At 35.5% G+C, this 15704-nt stretch overlaps 1 long non-coding RNA gene across 1 annotated transcript; it reads right to left on the reverse strand.

Moving 5' to 3' along the window:
• Nucleotides 1-10471: 10471 nt before the first annotated feature.
• On the reverse strand, nt 10472-11012 carry LOC139847571 (uncharacterized). Its single transcript, XR_011759578.1, has 3 exons — nt 10834-11012; nt 10700-10737; nt 10472-10599 (listed from the first exon to the last, which is right to left on the reverse strand). It is a non-coding gene; the product is annotated as an uncharacterized lncRNA (long non-coding RNA).
• Nucleotides 11013-15704: the final 4692 nt, after the last annotated feature.

A 15704-nucleotide genomic window follows, 5' to 3' on the forward strand; every position in this document is an offset into this window, starting at 1 on the left:
CCATTTATTTATACTACACTACTGGTGGGGGTAATATGGTCTAAAAACACCCGAAAAATTCCATAAAAGACGGCTGAAAACGGCTATTTTTTTGAAAAATTTGAACTGATGCAAATCTCGCGGTCGCGAAAGTTCCAGTTATGTCTGAGTTTTCTTATCCGGATAAAATCCGGTTTTTATTTGGTTGCAACGGCTACATTGGATCCGGTTGTATCCGGATCAGATACGGATCCAAATTTTTTAAAATCCGGTTTTCAAAATATCGGGTTCCAGATTTTCGATCGGATTCGGATCGAATTTTTTGAGGCACCTCTATTCATGAGTAAAACCAAACCCCGAGACTTGATTAGGTAGCTAAACAGAGTCATACTTGTATTTCTCTTATTGGATTCGGTAGGCCGTTTATTAATCCAATTCATCGAAGAGCCGTTTATTGTTAGATTATTATATTTCATGAGCAACACAATCAAATCATAAACATTTTAAGTTGATATTTCAGACGTAGTATTCATCATATCAATCAGATGAATTATATGTGTTCAATTATGTAAACTACTCCTAACATAGTAACAGACGATAACTGGATATTGAACCCCTCAGGAAAGCTACGTGTGAAGAAAATCGGCAATGTATTTAACGAATTTTGATGTCCCCTCTGAATAATTTGAGTCAGAAAATTGAAGTTGAACTGGGTGAAGCATTTTCTGGTTGTGGTTTCAGTTGACTAAAAGATGAAATAACCTAAATTCAACAAACCAAAACTCAGGAAAATTGTTTTGGAGTTCTCGCCGAGAAATCGTTTTGGAGTTGATGCCGAGTTCTCGTTTTGGAATCGGCCAAAAAAAATCGGTCAACGACCGATAAATGGAGTTTCTCGGTCAAATCTCGGGTATCATAAAAATTATCCCGAAAGTCAACCGCCGAGAACTCCCCGAGTTCCGATTATTTGAACCTTACGCATATATATATAAACCTATTATGGTGTTGATAAATAAAATAATATAAAAATCGGAATATCAATTTCGTGTTATACACGTTTGGGAGTAAGCGTTTCTTTCATTATATCGATCAACTGAGCTTTTTTCTTTTTTTTCATCTTGACATATTAAACTATTGGATTTTTAAAGGTACAGAAATCAGCCGTCATCAATAAACCAAAAGGTGACATCGATGTCACAGACAATAACGAAATCTTGACTCCGCCATAACAGAAATCTAATCAAATAAACTTTGTACATATTCTCGCTTACCAAAGGTGTTGGTGATTTTAGTGTTATCAACAATCATTTTAGTTAATTGAGATTTACTAGAAAGCAAAGGCTTATCGAATTAAGCTCAATGACGAGTTTGGAGAGTGCGGAGTGCACGCTCGTTCGAGTTAATTCAATAAGGTCTTGGAAATTACATCTTTTGATGAAAGGTAACCATGAATGGTTACATCATTTCATGAAGAGGGATGTTATTCTCTAAAAGGTTTAAACGAAGAGTTGCATCTTTTCGTTGAAAGGTTGCATATTTACATTGAAAGGTTACATCCTTTTGTCGCACCTTTTCACCTCTTATATATAGAGGACTTTGCTTTCATTCTAACTAACAGAAAACACACACATACTCTCTAACAATTTGATCAGTGATTTCATTGCCAAAAACACTGATTGCGTTCTTGTCTTATCCCTGTAAAGATTTCGTGTAACCGAGGCAATCGTAGGGTCGAAATACTTTATAGAGAAAGTGAGTACACGATTCAAGAACGAATCCGGCAGTCAATTCTAACCCTGATTTTTAACAAATCTATAAAGTATTTTCGTGATCATCATGGATGACGAATCTAAGAACGTGATATAACAACATTAAAGTATTTTGTTGTTGATGAACCTTTGATCGGTGCAATGATAGAATTAATGATATCATTGTTAAAGTTAATTGTGGATGTCAGTGGTGATATGTTTTGTACATGGCTTTATGGAATTCATTTAATTGTTCCGTCGGTGGCCTCATGGCACAAACATCATATGGAATTCATAATATGGGATTATAATATGAATTAATGATATTATTTAATTATCAAATACCACAACGAAGTGGTTGAATAATAGAAGCCAGAAGGTTATATGCCATGAATACATGTTATTGGCTTCTTGATGATGTCATAATTAATTTTGAATGGAGAAAACAGTCTCCTGCATGGTTATATTACAATTTAACCGTGTTAATTGGCCTACCAAAATTGTTAGAAATAGGAGGTTATGTATATTATTTGTGGAAGAGAGGATTGATAATTTAGAAGTTTGATTGATCTTGAAAACTTTGTTTTATTACTTACTTGCTTTGCTTTGTTGCTTGATTACAAATGAGGGGTGAAGCCCTCTATTTATACTACTCAATGGAGTAGTCTAGATCACTCCATCATCTACTACTATCTAGATATTTCCTAGTATTTCTAGACCTAGATATTTTACAAGATTATTCTACACACATTCTACACACTTTCACTACTACATATTACAAGAAGCTTCTACATAATGGGCTATAATCTTGATCCAAAATATTTGTATACTTGCAAGCCCAAATCTAAAACACATAGCCCAAAATCAAGTTTAGTTTCCAACAGCCCCCCTTAAACTTGATTTCGTCACTCCGAGCATATTCCGTAATCTCTGAAATGTCTCGTGTTTTAGGGGCTTTGTGAAAATATCAGCAACTTGGTCAAGTGACTTCGCGTACTTTATCTGCACCTCTTTATTTGTAACACACTCCCTTATGTAATGGTATTTTGTATCGATGTGTTTGCTTCGATCATGGAAGACTGGATTCTTTGCTAGAGCAATCGCAGACTTGTTATCCACATATATCTCTGTAGGTTCCTTTTGAAAAAACTTAAGCTCATTTAGTAACTTCCTGAGCCATATTGCATGACAGGTGCACGATGTTGCTGCAACAAACTCGGCTTCACACGTTGACAGAGTCACAATGGGTTGCTTCTTCGAGCTCCATGTGAACGCCGTATCTCCCATATAGAACACGAAACCACTCGTACTCTTACGATCATCTTTGTCTCCAGCCCAATCACTATCACTGTATCCAACTAGCTTGAAGTGATCAGAAGGTGAATAAAACAGGCCATAGTCAATCGTACCTTTGATGTAGCGGAGTATCCTCTTGGCCGCCTTCAAGTGATTTATTGTAGGTGCTTCCATGTATCGACTTACTAGTCCAACTCCGTAGAGAATATCTGGCCTCGTGCAGGTTAGGTACCTCAGACTTCCAACCAAACTCTTGTATTGTGTTGGGTCCACCAAGTATCCTTCATCATATTTTGACAATTTGAGATTGCAATCCACCGGTGTATTCATTGACTTGCAGTCATTCATCTTAAACTTCTTGAGCACCTCATTCGCATAACCTTCTTGGGATATGAATATTCCTTCTTTCTTTTGTTTTACCTCGATCCCAAGATAGTAAGCCATAAGTCCAATGTCGGTCATCTCGAACTCCCGAACCATTGCTTTTTTGAACTCCTCAAACATTTTGGGATTACTACCGGTGAATATCAAGTCATCCACGTATAGGCACACAATCATAACATCTCCTTCCTTGCTTACTTTGGTATAGAGAGCATGCTCATGTGGGCATTTTGTAAAGCCATTCTGTTGGAAATACTTGTCTATCCTGCTATTCCATGCTCGAGGCGCTTGCTTCAACCCATATAAGGCCCTTTTCAATTTCAGCACCTTATTCTCTTGGCCTTTCACGATGTATCCCAAAGGTTGTTCTATATAGACTTCTTCTTCTAAGTGGCCATTAAGGAACGCGGATTTGACATCCATTTGATAAATCTTCCAATTATGCTGAGCCGCAAGTGAGATTATTAATCTTATAGTTTCTAGACGAGCGACGGGAGCAAATACTTCTTCATAGTCTATGCCAGCTCGTTGACTATATCCCTTCGCCACCAACCTTGCCTTGTATCTTTCAACTTCACCTTTGGAATTCTTCTTGGCCTTGTACACCCACTTTACACCAATAGCCTTATGCCCTTTTGGAAGTGTAGCAAGATCCCACGTATCATTCTTCTCGATTGCTTGAATCTCCTCGTCCATGGAACGTTTCCACTTTTGGCTTTTTGCTGCATCTTCGTAACTTATTGGCTCACAATCGGCAAGAAGGCTGAACAATGTTAGATCCTCCATAGGTTGAGTTACCTCGTACAACTCCTCAATGCTCCTTGTGTGATGTTGTAGCCTACTTGATTCTCCTCCTGATGTTGGTGTCACTTCATTAGGTGTAGTGGTTGGAGTACGTGGAGAGTGCGGAGATGGTGTACTAGAAGGTTCTTGAACTTCTAGATATTCTTCGTTCCTTGCAGTACTCTCGAATGGATAAGGGAGAAAGTCGTAGTTCTCCTCTTCGGGAACATTCCAATCCCATGTTGCTTCTTCATCGAACACCACATCTTGACTTGAGATTACTTTACCGGTCTTGGGATTGTATAACTTGTAACCCTTCGAACTTGAGTCATAGCCCACGAATATGAGTTTCTCGCTTTTATCATCGAGCTTCGTCCTCTTCTGATCTGGCACATGAGCATATGCCACACTTCCGAACACTCGAAGGTGTGAGATGCCGGGCTTCCTTCCACTCCAAGCTTCAATGGGCGTTTTGTTCTTGACGCTTCTAGTGGGCGAGCGATTTGCTAGATAGATCGCACAGTCCACTGCCTCAGCCCAAAACTCCTTAGGCATCCTTTTGCTCTTTAACATACTCCGGGCCATATCAAGAATGGTCCTATTTTTTCTTTCCGCAACACCATTTTGTTGAGGTGAATATGGAAGAGTTAGAGGACGTCGTAAGCCATTGTTGTCGCAAAATTCCTTGAATTCCTTGGATGTAAACTCTCCTCCACGATCGGATCTCATCGCCTTTATGGTGAGACCACTTTGATTCTCAACAAACGCTTTAAACTTCTTGAACATTCCAAAAGCTTCCGACTTTTCTTTTAGAAAATAGACCCATGTCTTTCGACTAAAATCATCAATGAATAGAAGAAAATATCTATTTTTACCAAAAGACGGTGGGCTTATGGGTCCACACACATCCGTGTGAATAAGTTCTAGAGGTTTCTTCGCTCTACTAGAAGCCTCTGTTGGAAAACTGTTTCGGAAGTGCTTTCCTAGAAGACATCCCTCACAAATTTGATCCGGGTGATTAATTGGAGGCAAACCCTTCACCATTCCTTTACTTGATAATAATTTTAAGCCTCCAAAATTTAAGTGCCCGTATCTCATGTGCCAAAGCCAAGAATTATCTTTGAAACATGCTTTTAAACATCGTGGAATGTCATGTTGAATATTTAGCAAGAACATCCTATTCGTTGACATTGGCACCTTAGCAATCAAACCTCCTTTTTGGTCTCTCAAATAAAGACTACGATTTATCATGTGAATATCATAGCCTTTCTCTAAGAGTTGTCCAATACTCAGTATATTTGTCTTCATATTAGGCACATAATACACGTTAGAGATAAATTGATGCCTTCCATTTTTCAAGCGGATGAGGATCTTACCTTTACCTTTAACCGGGACTTTTGAGGAATCTCCAAAGGTGATATTTCCACTTATTACCTCGTCTAACTCCACAAACATGTTTTTGTCACCGCACATATGGTTGCTTGCACCTGTGTCGAGATACCACAAATTTGATTCTCCGTTATCTTCACCTTTGCATGCTAGTAACAAAGTGTTTTCCACGGCTTCAGTATCTTCTTGTGCAAAATTTGCTCTTTCTTGCACGTAATTGTTTGACTTCTCGCATTCCGAGGCATAGTGGCCAAATTTATGACAATTATAGCATTTGGTTTGAGAATTGTCATACCTTGGCCTTCTACTTGTGTAGCCTCTCCCGCGACCTCTTGTCGGGTGAAAATCTTGACTTCTTTCTTCATTTTTATAAGAACTATAACCTCCACGTTTGGAATATCCTTGCCCTCGTCCTCGGCCACGTACTTGACCACGACCTCGTTGACTCGGTTGAAGAGTCTTTTCACTACTCTCTTCCTTGAAAGACAGTTTTGCTTGTAAAGCTTGCTCCAAAGGCTCCTTATTTTTCTTATTGAACCTCTCTTCATGGGCTTGTAGTGAACCCATGAGTTCATCCATAGTCATTGATTCTAGATCTTTAGATTCTTCGATGGCTACGACTATATAATCGAATTTTGAATCTAATGATCTAAGAATCTTCTCAATGACTCTTACATCACTTAGAGTTTCACCATTCCTCTTTAATTGATTGACAACCGCCAAGACTCTTGTAAAATAATCAAAAATTGATTCTGAGTCTTTCTTATTTAAGGATTCGAACTCACCTCGTAGTGTTTGTAGTCGAACCTTTTTCACCTTTTCAACTCCCTTGTGAGAATTCTCCAAGATCTCCCATGCTTTCTTGGCGGTGGTTGCACTTGCAATTTTCTCAAAAGCTCCATCATCTACACTTTGTTGGATGATGGAAAGAGCCTTTTGATCGTTCGTCTTCATTAATTTTTTCTCCTTGCCGAGAGGACCTTTTTCTGCAGGTTCCTCATAGCCTTCCTCCACAATCTCCCATAAGTCTTGTCCACCTAGGAAGGTCTTCATTTGGATGCTCCATCGATCATAATTATCCTTTGTGAGGCGAGGAAATGTGATGACATTGTTGGCCATCATCTTGTCGAACCAAGCTCTTGATACCAATTTGTTAGAAATAGGAGGTTATGTATATTATTTGTGGAAGAGAGGATTGATAATTTAGAAGTTTGATTGATCTTGAAAACTTTGTTTTATTACTTACTTGCTTTGCTTTGTTGCTTGATTACAAATGAGGGGTGAAGCCCTCTATTTATACTACTCAATGGAGTAGTCTAGATCACTCCATCATCTACTACTATCTAGATATTTCCTAGTATTTCTAGACCTAGATATTTTACAAGATTATTCTACACACATTCTACACACTTTCACTACTACATATTACAAGAAGCTTCTACATAATGGGCTATAATCTTGATCCAAAATATTTGTATACTTGCAAGCCCAAATCTAAAACACATAGCCCAAAATCAAGTTTAGTTTCCAACAAAAATAGGATTGAGAGGGTCATTGGCCTATATGATTTTTCTCAGATATCAATGAGATTAACTTTGTGGAACTCCTATATTTCTCTGACGGATGAAGATCCAAATTGTGAGACAACTAACGCTGATTTGTATGAAGGAGATTTAGAACGATTAAGAGGAGTGGTCACATCCGATAAGGCGTTAACACTCAAATAATGGAAGTAAATACGGTACGCGTTTTCTGGTTTAACTTTAAACAATTATTTCAAGATGTTAGATCAACGCAAGGGATGAATTTATGTTCATAATTGCGTACATGGATTATGATCATAATATATAATATATGGTTTTGTTGAATCCCAATATTAATTTAATGGGATTTATGCCATGGGAATGTTATTAATTAGATCATGGACTATACATATCAGTCTGCATCCATATAGCGAATTGTATCATGGCAGTTGCGTAATATGTTCAGTTTCAAGTTTGATGATTTCATTACTCAACGTTATATGTTTTGGAATATAGATTGTTTCAGTACAATCTTAAACGTGAACCATTTCTACCTTTTGGAAAGAAATGAGACGATTTGGCACCTTTTTATCTTAACAAATATTGTATGGTCATATCATACTTTTGACAAAAAGGGTAAAAATTTGTTTTTGTCGGTTACTCTGGTATTGATCTAAGCATGGGAGTGATATTGTATATACAAACGGGTATGGTTTGTGTTCGTTAACATGAGGTGCCTGGAGCCAGACAAATTATTTGAATATTTGATATATATTTCTCACAATTGTAATATGGAATTAGTTCCCATGTTGCTTGATAGTTGAACAAGTATAGTATTGATTTTAAAATTATGCTATCATGGAATATGGTATAAGATATGATACCTAATGACTAACCGTTTTGTCAAACGGTGGTCTACATGAATGGATATATGGTGGCAACTTATTAATTATTGTAAGTTGATATAGTTATTAACCAAGGGTGGTTATCGGTTATTAAAATTCACAATATTTGGTGAAAGGCTACAATGGTTAAATATATGTATGTATGTATACATGACATGTACGTATAAAGTTACTTCACATGCATGCTTTGTGAGTTATTTTAAATATTGTGTGGTTGATGGTACCAAATAAGAAGAGTCTGATAATTTTGGATTTGTGATACGGAGTATATCATAAGTTGACAACTGTGATTGTTGGTACGGTTTAATTGGTAACAATTGTTAATTAATAGGCTATTTAACGGGTGGTGATAATCCGTTGGACAATTCATAAAATAATCTTCACAATTGTGAAGTGATTGTTTTGTTACCAAGTGAAATATCCATGAAGTTTTTATTCATTGGTGAGCCATGTCCATAAATTTGATTTTTATCAAATGGTACAAGTTAGTGAAACTAATATGTTTTAATATGAAATGTGGATTAGATGTTGCTTAAGTGTTTTCGAGTACCGATATGTCATGGAAATTGGTGGTATGATGTATGTGATTACATCAAGTGACCAATATAGCACGGTGTTCGAAAGATCAAGCAAGGTCTAGAATAATACATAGTGATGCGGCTTAAGTATTTTAATACTTGTAGAAGCCAACCATGGATTATGGTTTAATTCACAATGTGAATCCTTAAAGTTTATTAAAATGTATTCAGTTTACTATTGATCAAGGAATTATACATCTACAAGTTGTTGGATTTTACACTTGGTATAGATGATGTATCTTGGATCAAAGAATTGATGTTGTGATTATTGACATTATAAACATTTGTTGTCATGTCTGCTTGGTCTTAGAAGTGGATTGACTAAGGTATGTTTATAATAATAATCTCACTATATAATGTAATAAGAATAATTGTGTACATGATGATAATGGGGATACATTATCAAGGGTGTACAATTATAGGTTTACATTGGTGACTTGTGAAAAATGTACATGTAAATGACTGATCAATCAATTAACTTTGAGTACACGCGTGTTTCTTATGGTAAGTAAGAATTTGATAAATCCTTGGATAAAATGATTGTAAAGGAAAATTGATTGAAGTCATAATGAATGAGATTAAAGTTCATGGTGATCCCTAGTGATGGGATGTCTTGTGACTAAGGCATGTATTTGAACGAGTGAAAGTCTAGACACTTATGCCTTAGACAAATTGTGTTTCGTGAGGTGATCACGAATGGAGTGATATATGTGGATTTTGTTGGGTCACAACAAACTTTGGCAAATCACTAGATAAAAACATTTGCCGGAAGCGCGCAATTTGGCTAATGTTATGGGATTGAAGTCCAACCAGATCTTCCAAAGTGAGACGCCCAATTCCCTTCTAGTACAACGCTAGGAGCTGAATTCAATGAGGTAAGCTTACTTTCTGAAGATTGAAACACATAAACATTCTGATCCCAAAGTATGTGTTTAGACCCGTAAGTGGAGTTAGGTTGAAGTTTAACTTCTTAATAGTTCTTTTGAAAAATTGCAAATGCGGGTGCAAGATGTAAAAGAACTACCTATGTGAACATGAAGTTTTGCCGCTTCAATGGAGCTTTGGACTTAGCTGCCAATATGTTCACTGAAGGATTGGGACACATGGCTTATAATAGTGTCAAGATTGTCTTAGGGATATGTAAGAAACTGATGTGTATAGTATTTTATAGTTTTCATATGAATTGAAGGGTTCAATTCTTCGTGAACACCCTGATTTTCGAATTCTCGTAAATATTATACTAAGTGGAAATTCAATTCTTCATGAACATTTCCATTTATGCATTAGTTTGTTCTGTTTGTTTAATTATTTAGTAAATCAAGGATTACACTAAAATGGGGGGGATTTGTTGGTGATTTTAGTGTTATCAACAATCATTTTAGTTAATTGAGATTTACTAGAAAGCAAAGGCTTATCGAATTAAGCTCAATGACGAGTTTGGAGAGTGCGGAGTGCACGCTCGTTCGAGTTAATTCAATAAGGTCTTGGAAATTACATCTTTTGATGAAAGGTAACCATGAATGGTTACATCATTTCATGAAGAGGGATGTTATTCTCTAAAAGGTTTAAACGAAGAGTTGCATCTTTTCGTTGAAAGGTTGCATATTTACATTGAAAGGTTACATCCTTTTGTCGCACCTTTTCACCTCTTATATATAGAGGACTTTGCTTTCATTCTAACTAACAGAAAACACACACATACTCTCTAACAATTTGATCAGTGATTTCATTGCCAAAAACACTGATTGCGTTCTTGTCTTATCCCTGTAAAGATTTCGTGTAACCGAGGCAATCGTAGGGTCGAAATACTTTATAGAGAAAGTGAGTACACGATTCAAGAACGAATCCGGCAGTCAATTCTAACCCTGATTTTTAACAAAAGGTTTAAAGGCCATACAAAATTGTAATTCATGTAAAGGAAAATCATTACAGAAAAATGACAGCTTTTGCTTTCTATTTAAGTCAGTTTTTGCTGGCTTTAAGTAATAACTCAATCCGTGCTCTTATCCGAGAATGACTGCAAAAATACTGTGGTTTAAAATGACTGATGACATAGGTTTAGCAAAAGAAACATTAAGCAACGAAATGAAGAAATGTAGGATTAGTTAGCAACTTACTCAGATGTCCAAAGATGACCCAAAATAACCTCAATAAACTGTAGTAACACAAAGAAAGAGCTTAATGTTAAAAAACTGAATTTCAAAGATCAACATGGGGAAGAATGAAAAGGTCAACATGGTAAACTCCTTACTTGGAGAGAATAGAGTCGAGATTCCAGCTTTCATAAGTATCAGCTCCAACTTGGTCTTTGAGGGCTGCTAAAAGTATTTGGATAGTCTTGGCTAAAGTAACTTTAAACCCTGCGGAATTTGCATCTTTAACGCTTGTTTCACATACGGAGCCGTCTTGTGAAAGTGATCCAATCTGGTATCCCTCGCCGTATGCATGACAACTTTTGATTATGTGATAACCATGTTCTGTGAAATGTTCTTTCACAAGATGTTCGAAGTCCTACAAAATTAAGTTTGTAATATTAAAAGTTTATATACATACATATGAATGTTTAATATAAGAAGCAAGATATGTTCAAGCAACGAAAATCAGCTTAAATATATGTTCAAGCAGCGAAAATCATATAGTGTTTGATAATAACAAATGCCAAGATCAAGTCGAGGTTTCCGCTAGATAGAGATTCTCAAGTTTATGCAACTTTAAAGTTTGGTTGAACTGGCGGTCTAGTGTTTGCTGCCTAGATAAAGTAATTACATATGCATACAGATCTAAGATTGTTAGTGAGCATCAGCTTAAATCAGAACTATAATAGTTCTTGTCAGTTATAACTTAATTGTTGAGGATGTTACTCCACCTGTTGTGTGTTCGTAGAAAACAAGATCACGTTATTGCAAACAAGGACTCCTCAAATTCCAGTGAAACCACAGGTCAAGCCCAAAGATTCGTTTGATTAGACACACCTTTTGTGGCTTATCCGTTTCGAAGACACTCTTTCATATTCTAGCTATCTATCAAAAAGCTTAAAAACAAAAGATAAAGTTTTTTTCTTGAAATACTTAAAAAGAGAGCCAGCCATCTCTTTTCCTTATGTAAAAAGCTCCTACCGTATGGCCAAATGTTATATCCTACATCAAGTCCAGACGAAAAGGTAAAACTTTTTGTGGCTATCGTCATATAATTACTTCTAGGGGTTGCGAGGGCACTGGAGGATATTCTAGTTAACTACACGTGTTTGCAGAGGCATTGGTAGACATGATCACCTAACATGTGCAAATTGCAACTAATCAGCTTAAAGATGAAAGTAAGCATTTATACAAAATATAGCGACAATCAGTAATTGCCGCTCAGCGTTTAGCAGGCCGCCCAGCGCTAAGCGTAAGCCCTGCAGGCAGCTTCTGTGCATAAGCCCTTTAACTCTGCGCGTGAACGGCACGCAGCCAAGTCAGCGCACACCACCGACATTTCAGATACTTCACGTAACAGAGCCATTCAGTGATTGACACGTGTATCCCGTGAATTTCGGACATTCCATGCCTATAAATAGACCCCCTGGGTCACCACCTATCAGATCATAATTCTGAACTTCAGTCAGAGAGAAATACACTTTCTCTCTCACACAGTTCTTTCTCACTCTAAACATATACTAGCCGCTTAGCAGTAACGCGCTACACGGACCAATTTCAGATTGATCCTCAGATTGATTGATGCCACCCCATGGACTAGTAATCCGTGTTCCGGGTCCGCAGAGATAATTTCTCGAGAGCAAACAACAATCAACATTATACGCCACACGCTAGGCAGCTATTCTCTGTACTAGTACCTTACAGCCGCTATACGGAAAATCGTACTAACACTAACTATGTGCAACTAGGCTTAAAAAATATTACTTCATATATATTATACAAGTCAATAATTGACCTATATCATAATTAAAGTATAATTATAGTTATTTTTAAATTTTTCATTTTTTCTGCTTTACACTGTCAAACAACACCTTAGCATCGAAGTTATGAAGTTGAAAGTAAATTCGATGAAAACGTAATTCGTTTTGTTGACTACTATACTATTGTCGTATACAATTGCTCATATCAATTTGTTTGAACAACACAACATTAGAAATTAAATGTACAATAACAAATATCTTAACTAATTTTCAACAGTTGTGCATTGCACGCACTAAAACCCTATTTATATATATATATATATATATATATATATATATATATATATATATATATATATATATATATATATATATATATATATATATATATGTGTGCAGGATCAATGGGGAAGTAACCAATCGGGGGGAAGCGGGGGGAAGCAAAATTTTTTTTTTTTTTCGTTTTTTGAAAAAACATTGTTCACGAACATTATAGATTGAATGAAAATATGAACATTTAAAAAGACACTTCGTGATGAATGTTATTATTTTGGCGGGAAAACGATCGACAAAAATAACATTCAAGATAATATTGTTCGTGAAGAATGTTAACGTTCTTTTTTCATGTTTCGTGAAGTAAAATTTAGCCCCATTTAGAGTTTAGGGTTTAGGGTTTGGTGTTTTGGGTTTATGGAATAAACCCAAAATAATAAACCCAAAACACCAAACCCAAAACACCAAACCTTAAACCCCAAACCCTAAACTCTAAACCGTTCGTGTTAAAAACTCAATCTAAATCCTAAATCTAAACCCTAAACCCTAAATTTTCTAAACCTTAATATCTAAACCCTATAAACCCTAATATCTAAACCCTAATATCTAAACGCTAATATCTAAAACCTCAACATACGCTCGAAAAACACGATAATTGTTATATATTACTTCTTCGAGCGTTTTTCCGCCAAAATAAAAACATTTATCACAAAGTGTCTTTATTAAATGTTCATATTTTCATCCAATCTATAATATTCGTAAACAAAGTTTTTTCAGAAAACGAAAAAAAAATATTGCTTCCCCCCGCTTCCCCCCGATTGATTACTTCCCTCTTGATCCTACCTATATATATATATATATATATATATATATATATATATATATATATATATATATATATATATATATATATATATATATATACTAGATTTTTGAGCCCGTGCGATGCACGGGGGATATAATATACTATACAATAAATGATTTTTTATTAAATTAGCATCCACTAACAACATATAAAAAAATATATTTTTTGAATCTAAAATAAAATAATTTTAATTTGTCGAACAATTCTTATTTGTGCGTTGTTTGATTATTATATGATACATGATTTTATATAGTTCATTTATTCGAGTCACAATTGTTCGTTGTTTCTAAAAATTTGAATACAAACATTTAGAAGTAATGATATGTAATTAAGAGTTAAATGATCTCATAAAAATGAAATATAGTACTAATTTCTAACAAACGAAACATTAAACATACATTATATTTCAATGAACTAATTAAATTAAAATCTTACTCTAATTATTTTGGCTAAATTTAATACTTTCATGTAAACGAATTATATATATAAAATAAATGAGTGGAGATTTTAGTGATCCCCAAATAAGTTACTCAAATGCCAAAAAGATGACAAAAAGAAACCTAGTGTTATAATTCAGTAGGCTTATAACTACCTTTAGTGGTTTGATTCTTGATGTTATAATTCAGTAGGCTTATAACTACCTTTAGTGGTTTGATTCTTGATGTTATAATTCAGTAGGCTTATAACTACCTTTAGTGATTTGATTCTTGATTTAGAATACTAATAATGAAGTGTAAGAACAAAGATGATAATGGAGAGAAAGAAAGAAACACTTTGTAAGTGTGAGAAATGGTGCATCTTTACAAGCATAACTCATGGGTATTTATACTACAAAAAGATACTATGGAAGTGACCCCAAGTTGACTATAAAATTGTACCAAAATTGACTATCCATACTTGCATTATTGTAGTTCCATACTTGCACAATTATCATAACACTCCCCCTTGGATAGCAATTTTGTTTGTTAAAGATCAACTGTAAGTTACTGCCTCGTTAAAAACCTTGGCCAAAGAAAAACCCAGTGGGATAAAAACTTTAGCTAAGGGAAAAAGAGTGCAGCATATAGTTGACTCCCCCTCAAGTAGACATTGCTGAGCTGTTTTGAACTTGCCTCATGCCAATATTGTGAACATGCGTTCTGAAAATAGCAGTTGAAAGTGCTTTGGTGAAAAGATCAGCAGAGTTTTGATGGATTGAACATATATCATTTCAATCTAGTTGTCCTTAATGATGTCTTGAGTGTATGAGAAGAATCTAGGAGGTATGTGTTTTGTTCGGTCACTTTTGATATATCATTCTTTCATTTGTGCTATGCAAGCTGCATTATCTTCATAGATAGATGTTGGACTTTTATCGGGTTCTAGTCCACAAGAATAAGTAATGAGTTGTGTCATTGATCTCAACCAAAAACATTCCCAAGTAGCTTCATGTAATGCAATCACTTCGGCATGATTTGATGATGTTGCAACAAGTGTTTGTTTTTTAGAACGCCATGATATTGCAGTACCTCCATTTAGGAATACATATCCAGTTTGAGATTTAGCTTTATGTGGATCAGATAAATAACCTGCATCTGCATAACCAACCAAAACTTGTTTTGATTCGTTAGAATAAAATAATCCTAAATCGGTAGTTCCTCGAAGGTATCGAAATATGTGTTTGATCTCATTCCAGTGTCTTTTGGTAGGAGCAGAGTTGAACCTTACCAACAAATTAACTGCAAAAGAAATGTCAGGTCTTGTATAATTTGTAAGATATACATAAGAGCTCCAATTGCCCTAAGTTATGGTACTTCTGGTCCCAGAATATCTTCATGATCTTCACATGGACGAAATGGATCAGCTTCAACATTGAGTGATCTAACAACCATAGGAGTACTTAATGGTTTTGTCTTGTCCATATTAAAATGTTTCAAAATCTTTTCAGTATATGTTGTTTGATGTACAAGTAAACCATTAGGCATATGCTCAATTTGTAAACCAAGGTAATACTTGGTTTTTCCGAGATCTTTCATTTCAAATTCTTTCTTTAGAAGTTGAATGGCTTCATGGATCTCTTTATTTGTACCTATGATGTTAAGATCATCGA

Source organism: Rutidosis leptorrhynchoides, chromosome 5, assembly GCF_046630445.1.
Source record: "Rutidosis leptorrhynchoides isolate AG116_Rl617_1_P2 chromosome 5, CSIRO_AGI_Rlap_v1, whole genome shotgun sequence".
Taxonomy (NCBI): domain Eukaryota; kingdom Viridiplantae; phylum Streptophyta; class Magnoliopsida; order Asterales; family Asteraceae; genus Rutidosis; species Rutidosis leptorrhynchoides.